At 37.2% G+C, this 8,556-nt stretch overlaps 1 protein-coding gene across 1 annotated transcript in view; it reads right to left on the reverse strand.

Moving 5' to 3' along the window:
- LOC124644614 (igLON family member 5-like) overlaps window positions 1-7,183 on the reverse strand; it is a 114,364-nt gene extending 107,181 nt beyond the window's left edge. The window contains exons 1-2 of the mRNA XM_047184102.1: window positions 6,920-7,183; window positions 1,284-1,319 (exon numbers count right to left, since the gene is read on the reverse strand). The gene's annotated coding sequence lies outside the window, so the exon portion shown is untranslated. The remainder of the gene's footprint in view (window positions 1-1,283; window positions 1,320-6,919) is intronic.
- Window positions 7,184-8,556: the final 1,373 nt, after the last annotated feature.

Below are 8,556 nucleotides of genomic sequence, written 5' to 3' on the forward strand. Positions count from 1 at the left end.
GCGAAGCTCGCGTCAGTAAACCGGTTTCGCGTTGCCGCCGTGCATACTATAACGACTGTGACCGTACTATCGGTGACAAAATAAACATCTTTCGATATCAATAACTTTTCTTTTTTGTACTAAAACACTACAAAATAAAAATATACGTATCTATAAAAGTTATTTAACTATAAGTTGACAAAGTTTGCGCACTGGGTAAAATTCATTCCTGTATGTATTTGTGTACAAAGTCCATAGTATCAAGATTGTTTATCTTTAGTTAGGTGGCTTCTGAAATAGTATATAGAAAACTCTTTTGTTTTGATGGGAAATCATCAGATGTCACCCGTTGTGGGTGCATCGTGAGGGAGTGTCAGACTCTTACTGACTAAACCCCGCCATGTTCCTTCTAAAGCCCTTTATGTACCAGCGCCGCGGTAATGAGCGCGAACAATCCCGCAGCCCCGGCAGTAGTATAAAAGAAACCTAAAAAACCGGCCAAGTGCGATTCGTACTCGCGCACGAAGCGTTCCGTACCATTATTTGTAAAACGGATAAAAAAATCACGGTTTTTGTATGGGAGCCCCCAAAATATTAATTTAATTCTAGTTTTCAGTATTCGTTATTATAGCAGCAACAAAAATACGTCATCTGTGAAAATTTCAGCTCTCTAACTATCACGGTTCATGAGATACAGCCTGGTGACAAACGGACGGACGAACAGAGGAGCGAAAACAATAGGGTCCCGTTTTACCCTTTGGGTACGGAACCCTAAAAAAGTCTAAATTAAAGTCTAGACTAGTTTTTAGGGTAGCTAAAGTCAATCACTTTTTATAAAAGGGTTGAAAGCAATCAAGAGGGTGCTAGATTTGTTAAAACAAACAATAGAACGACGGGAGATCTTAATTTTCAAAAACCTATTCGAATCACAATTATTGTTTTTTTGTGGTCGGCTCAATTTTAATTGCCTCTTTGGTCTAGTCGTGGCAACTGCCGTGCTAGGGTCTTGGGTTCGATGCCCAGGTCGAGAAAATCGCTTACTGACTTTCAAGTAACTTTCATAAAAAGGTCTGGAAGTTGGTGATGGATCTCCCAACCTAATAGACGGACATGTGTTGCTGGGGAGTTTGTTGCGCCACTTCTTCTTCCCAGCAAAAACACATAGGAAGTGGTGAAGGGCGGGCGTTTTGGAGGCTGTCTTTTGTTTTTGACGTTCGAAAAGTGCTGTTTTATCAGCCTTTGAATAAACGTTTTTGAGTTTGAGTTTCGTTTTTGAATAGACATAATTTAAAACAAAGACATACCTCTTAATTTCGAATGCAGGAGGCCGCAATGTGTACCTGAAAAAAAAACTTAAATATTATAATATTAAAGAACTAGGCATTTTACTCCAGCGCCACCCGGGACCCGAGGTCACTATTTCCAATACATCGATAAAATATTGGCTATGTATCATCCTCCGAGCCTTTCTCCCAATCATGTTGGGGTCGGCTTCCAGTCTAACCGGATTCAGCTGAGTACCGGTGCTTTACAAGAAGCGACTGCCTATCTGACCTCCTCAACCCAGTTACCCGGGCAACCCGATACCCCTTGGTTAGACTGATGTCAGACTTACTGGCTTCTGACTACCCGTAACGACTGCCAAGGATGTTCAATGACAGCCGGGACCTACAGTTTAACGTGTATATATTGGCTATGTATGAGACTCATAAATAACTTTGGCTTCTATTTAGTACACAAAAAAATATAAATTCGGTTAAAACTTTACCTCTTTACATAAAGTATAAATGTACCTCTATAACTAGCAATTAACTGAAAAAATTGAAATTAAAATCTTTAAAAAATAACTAAATTGCACAACCAAAATACCATCACTGCACTCTTCATTGATTAAACAACAAAAAATCTAATTAAAAATACCATTTTACCGAAACCGGTAACCAAACCTACTACCCTTAAAACTTAAAAGCCCTCTACCTGATCCCATTATTTTTAAAAGCCATCAATAAACAGACACACCCATTAATAACATTTTATGGGACCCCCTGACATCATCCTCCGAGCCTTTTCCCAACTATGTTGGGGTCGGCTTCCAGTCTAACCGGGGAGTCTGAATGGACCCCTGACATATGGCTAAAAAGATCTTATAGCAAAAATCCTATAGAATTGAATTACTAGACTTTTAGAACCCCATAGAAAAAAACATACACAGAAATATACACTTTAACACTTGGAACTTAAAGCCTAAAATTCTTTGTCGGTATTAGAAGGGGATTCAAAAATTGGGTGCGTCGTCTTGCTATGGGAAATTAGCTCTTATTGTTATGAATGTAAGGTCGGTATTTGATTGTGTATCGTTGTATGAAATTCAAATGACTTTAAAGTTTGATTTTAGGCAAAGATTTGACGTTTATTGGGTTAAGTTTTTAATAAATAGTGAAGTGCTCTGGATTTGGTTGTTTTTTTTACCGACTTCAGTGAAGGGAGGGTTATGATTTTTCCTATGTAGAAGATTCTTAGACACTTACAATATAACTAGCTGCTTCACGTGATTATATTGCGTGCAGAGGTAACTACTTCCCGCATCAGAATAAAAAGTAACTCCTATCCTAGTACCATCCTTTCTTAGGCTCTAGACTATTTGTGTACCTTGTCTCTTCTCAGACAGAAAAGGAATGAGCATTAATCACCACGCTTGATCAAGACAGATTGACGATTTCACACTTTAAAGTCCAGGTTTCCTCAAGATGTTTTCCTTCACCTCTAATCAGTTAATTGGCGTCCAAGATACTACATATATACTTAGAAAAGTTACATTGGTACTTGCCAGACCTGGAATCGAACCCACACACTCGCATTGAAGACTATAAGAGTGAAGGAATAGTGAGTGCACCTGTGTCCTAGCAAATGTGCCTGCACTATAATATGTCCTGCGCAGCTGGCTGATCTCCTTGTATGAGAACAGCCACCGTGGCCGAAATCGGCACTAGACACCTGCACTCTCCGATCTTTTTTTTTTTTTTTCAAAAATCATCAAATGACCCCTCCCGCTTTGGGTTACCAGCGGCGAGGGAATGTCAGACTCTTACTGACTAAACACCGTCGTGTTCCGTCATAGGCCTTTTTATGTGCCAGGGCCGCGGTATCTCTTTCGAACAACCCGCAGCGCGCTCTCCGATCTTAGTACAGCATTGTGCCCTCCACTTTACCACGTGTCTGCTCGAGTTACCACGAGCCCCTCAATTTGTAAAGCATCCTAAACACCCCTATATATCTTAGTACCCTTAATCCATAGTAAGGAACTCGTTAATTTATCTCCGACAGGTATTAAAAGACGTTAATGATTATTTGATCTATTTTTGATGACAGAGTTAAGGTACCTTCCTTATAAGACGTTTTTATTTAATATATATGATGAATTTTATTATATAAATTACTTAATTCACTTATTACAATTCGTGGTGGCCTAGTGGGGAAGGAACCAATCTCTCAAGTAAGAGTGTGTTTGATCCCAGATCAGGTAAGCATAAATGCAATTTTTTTAAGATCGTATGTACTGTCTAAAGTATATCTTGAACAAAAATGACTGTGTTTTGACGATAAACTTTAGGTCTCAGCTGTCATTTGAACATCTTTGGCAGTCGTTGAGAGTCATTTGAGAGTAGTCAGTGAGTTGACAACCAGTCTTACCTAGGGATTTTGGCTCTTACCCAGAGGTCAGGGTAGTCGCTCCTTGTGGCACACTGGTACTCAGCTGCATCCAGTTAGACTGGAAGCCGACCCCAATATAGTTTTGAGAAAAGGCTCGGAAGATGATGATTTCATTTATTTATATTGGTTCACCGATTGTATACACTGATACGGCTAAAATAACATGTTATATAACTTAATAATAGTGTAAAAATCACTTGTAGGTAAACTCAGCATGCATTAAAAGAAAAACACGTTATACACACTGCTGATGATGACCATTATTTCCTGAGATTATCGTTTTCTAACAAATAAACAAACTCTTCAGCTTTATAATATTAGTTTATAGATATAAATAAAAGCAAGCTTTTAACCAAACCCTCTTTGATTTGTAGGTGACTGTCTGAAACCCAATTTGTACAATAAACTCTATTCCACGGGGGTTTGAGAACCTTTTTATATTATTATATTGTCAGTGTATGGGGGATGGTTGAAATAAATAAATAATACTAGTTGTTTTCTATGGTTTTATAGGCTTTGAGATTCATATATTTTTTTAAATCAGTTTAGTAGTTAAACAAGGAAAGAAACAAAAAAGATCCCGACGAATTGAGAACGTTCTCTTTTTTGGGAAGTCGGTTAAAAATAGGGTTGGTAAGGCTACTTGCAAAGGTATAAAATTAATGTATTTTTGTTTATTATACAAATTTTGAAAACATATAGGTAAGTTGAGAGAAGTTGGGAAAAGGCTAGGCCAATGATAAATGTTAGAAATCATTCAATTTTTTAAGTTGCATAAAATAGATACATATTTAACCTTCATACCAGAAATATTTTAACTATTTCGTACATACGAATAGAAGTAAGATATCATCATCATCATCATCTCAGCCATAGGACGTCCACTGCTGAATATAGAGCTCTCCCTTTGATCTCCACAGATACCTGTTGGAAGCGACCTTTATCCAGCGTCTTCCGGCGACCGACGAAGTAAGATATAATCAGACCAATTTTCTTAAAATAATATCTCCTAATTTGGGTTTATGTAAAAGCGCCACACACAAACAAAAATACATTCGTATGTATAACACCATTTATATTCTCATTAAAAATTAAAGCCACATCGAGCGAAGCCGTGGCATTCAACTTGTATAAAAATACTATAAGACAGTTATTGCCCTACATTGAACTGCGAGTAACCTTCTATCATATTCTCGCAGCTACTACGTAGTATTATCGTAGACCTCTCGTAGCAACTACGTAGTACTATCGTAGGCTTCTCGTAACAACTACGTAGTATTATCGTAGGCCTCTCGTAGCAACTACGTAATAGCTTCGTAGGCCTGACGTAACAACTACGTAGTATTATCGTAGACCTCTCGTAGCAACTACGTAGTATTATCGTAGGTCTCTCGTAGCAATTACGTGGTTTTATCTTAGGTATCTCGTAGCATCTACGTAGTATTATCGTAGACCTCTCGTAGCAACCACGTAGTATAAACGAAGGTCTCTCGTAGCTATGCTACGCTAGGCTATCTCCTAGTAGCATAGCATTTTATACCGGTACGGGCAGTAGTTGCCACGGGACGCGAAAAAAGTAGGTACTGTAGATATTATAATTAAACCATTTATTTATTCACAAATATAACAGTTACTTAATAATTTAATATAACGTTATCATAAACCACAATTATCATGATATTTCCACTTACTTTTTTAGACGTTTTGACACCTAACCTTTGATAACTAAAGGTGAAATTAAATTAATACTCAAGGTCACAAGAAATAATAATTTTGATAAACATATCACTAAATATATAAAATCGTGGTGACCTAGTGGGTAAAGAACCAACCTCTCAAGTATGAGTGTGTTCGATTCCAGGTCAGGCAAGTACCAATGCAACTTTTCTAAGTTTGTATGTACTGTCTAAGTATAACTTGGACACTATAGGCTAGATATGACATATATTTGACAGGATTGATTCGGTAATTATAGGCGAAAACATCAATCACACATCATTTAAATAACATTTGGTACACAATGTAGCTGTTTTCTTCCATTTTAATTTCTGTTTCCCTTGCTTTTCACCCACTGTCTACATCTCTTTTATTCTCATTTTCCTTTCCCAGGTATGCTGGAAGAGATTTCTTTAGAAATAAGCATTAGCTTTGTAAATTCTTTCTTTCCTGCCATCTTTCTTTATTATCTGTGTGTTCAAAAATTTTAAAATAAATAAATAAAAATAGAAGCCGAAGAAAGATCTACCTGGACGCTAGAGAATGAGAGACGAAATAGATTACTTATTACCCGGTTCCAGGAAGTGGTTCAACCGACGTGAGCGAAACTGGTAGGAATGACTAATTAGTACTTGCCTTTATTCCAATTTTATGTGTGGTTAAGGCAGCATGTTTTTCTTTCACACTCTTCTATCTGCCGTCATCTCACAAGTAACTGTAAGTACACCTCATCTGCCTAACCTTTTCCCAATTATGTTGGTGTCGGCTTCCAGTCTAACCAGATGTAGCTGAGTACCATCGTTTTATCAATTTTCTTAAAAATATAGCCTTATTCTTGTACAATCACTATGGTTTGCTAGCACAAAATATTGACTGCCATTTGACCTTTTCAAAAGATCACACAATCAACCACTTACTACAATTATTATTTTACCGAAATATTGTCACTTTTAACCTTTTTCAATATCAAGATTTTTTTAACAGTTAATTATGTTCAGCCTTTTTATCGTCCCACTGCTGGGCTGCGGCCTCCTCTCATACGGAGAAGGATTGAGCATTAATCACCACGCTTGCTCAATGCGGGTTGCTGATTTCAGACTTTATAGTCCAGGTTTCCTCAAGATGTTTTCCTTCACCTTTACTCAGTCATTGGTGTACAAAAACGTACCTACATTTGGTACCTACAACCATGAACTCATACGAAATACTCTCTATATATAAATATGTATTAGTCATGAAATTTGGAGTCTGTAAGCATTTTTTCTATATAAACTTGCTACTATTGTCTTAATCTATATTTTTAACTCTAATTTTAAAGGTTTTTTGTAGTCTATACTAAAGATTTGACGATATACCATCTGCTACAGCTAAAAACCATGAGAGGCACGAACACACTACACATATTGCGATTGTCCTGTTCAAGGATAGAGTATTGACTTAAAATCGACTTCAATCAAATTTTAACTTAAAATACAAATATTAACTACTAAAATGAAAGATTTCGATAACTTACCGCTGTTTTTAGATAGACAACACCCTAGAACGACTGAAAATCCAGTGGCTGGCTCTGAAACTCAGCCATATTGGGCGCACAGGATATCTTAACGAAACTCCCAGTTCACACTCTTAGACACAAACAATTAGTAACACAATTTAACAGATACGAAATTTTTGACAAAAAAATATATTTTTTGGATTAAATTTGGGGCTTTTTCAATAGGTTTTTGTTAAGGTTTCTTGTGAATGAAAACGCGGGGTCTCCCTCGCGACGCTCGGCATACACTGAGGAAGGTTCGATATTTTGTGACCAGGAGTCTATAAGTTTGGGGTGCTGTTTTGGATCTGGCTTTTTGGGGGTTGCGTTTTGGACCGTGTGAATGGTTTTTGTAGTGATTACTGGTTGAAAATGAGATATTAGATTGTTTTATGTATTATTGACACTACATATTTAGATTTTTTTGTTTAAGAATGTTTTATAGTAGTAAAATCGTTCCACAAAGAACTGTGGGACCTATTTGAACATTTCGTTCAGTGTTGGATAGCCCATTTATCGAGGAAAGCTTAAGGTTTACGTTTCCTTTGAACCGAGTGAGCTGAGCAGGTCTCAGGGAGTGCGGATAAAATAGGTGTCAATAGCTGGCGTAGGTAATATGTACAAACATGTCTAGTATTTAGAAACGAAAAGTACCTAACTAAAGTATGTCTATCAATAAACTAAGCTACTACGCTATATCATCCTCCGAGCCTTTTTCCCAAACTATGTTGGGGTCGGCTTCCAGTCTAACCGGATTCAGCTGAGTACCAGTGCTTTACAAGAAGCGACTGCCTATCTGATCTCCTCAACCCAGTTACCCAGGCAACCCGATACCCCTTGGTTAGACTGGTGTCAGACTTACTGACTTCTGACTACCCGTAACGACTGCTAACGATGTTCAATGACAGCCGGGACCTACAGTTTAACGTGCCATCCAAAACACAGTCATTGGTGTCTAAGATATACTTAGAAAGTACATACAAACTTAGAAAAGTTGCATTGGTACTTGCCTGACCTGGAATCGAACCCGCGCCCTCATACTCGAGAGGTTGGTTCTTTGCACACTAGGCCACCACGACTTTTTAAGCTACTACGCTATATGAAGCTCTCTGAATGTGTGAAGAAAAACTTTTTTATGTCACAAAATATTTTCACATTACCGCATCCAATGCTCCAAGCTAAGAAATCACAATCCATGTTAGACAAGGATAGATAGCGTGCGAAAGAGAAAGCGTATCGGCGCGAGTTCATAAGCACATATATATTTATATTAAATGTTATAATATTATTGTTTTAATACACTGTTTTTTTTATTAATATAACTTTAAATAAAGCTATTTTTAATTATAAGTATATTTTTAAGTACCTAATAATGTTTTAAGTCAGATAAAAAAAATATATTTTGTTGTGAGGGATAAACCTCTAAAACTATAAAACTAATTTCAAAAATTCTTTCACTGTTGGGGCGCTACACTCTTCCCGAGTAACATAGGCTATATTTTATCCCGGTACGGGCAGTAGTTCCCACGGGACGCGGGTGAAACCGCGGGAAACTGACTAGTATTAGTATAGACTTATTTAAGCTATTTTTAATTGTCATATTGTAATTAAATATT

This window comes from Helicoverpa zea, chromosome 30 (assembly GCF_022581195.2).
Source record: "Helicoverpa zea isolate HzStark_Cry1AcR chromosome 30, ilHelZeax1.1, whole genome shotgun sequence".
In the NCBI taxonomy this organism is placed as follows: Eukaryota; Metazoa; Arthropoda; class Insecta; order Lepidoptera; family Noctuidae; genus Helicoverpa; species Helicoverpa zea.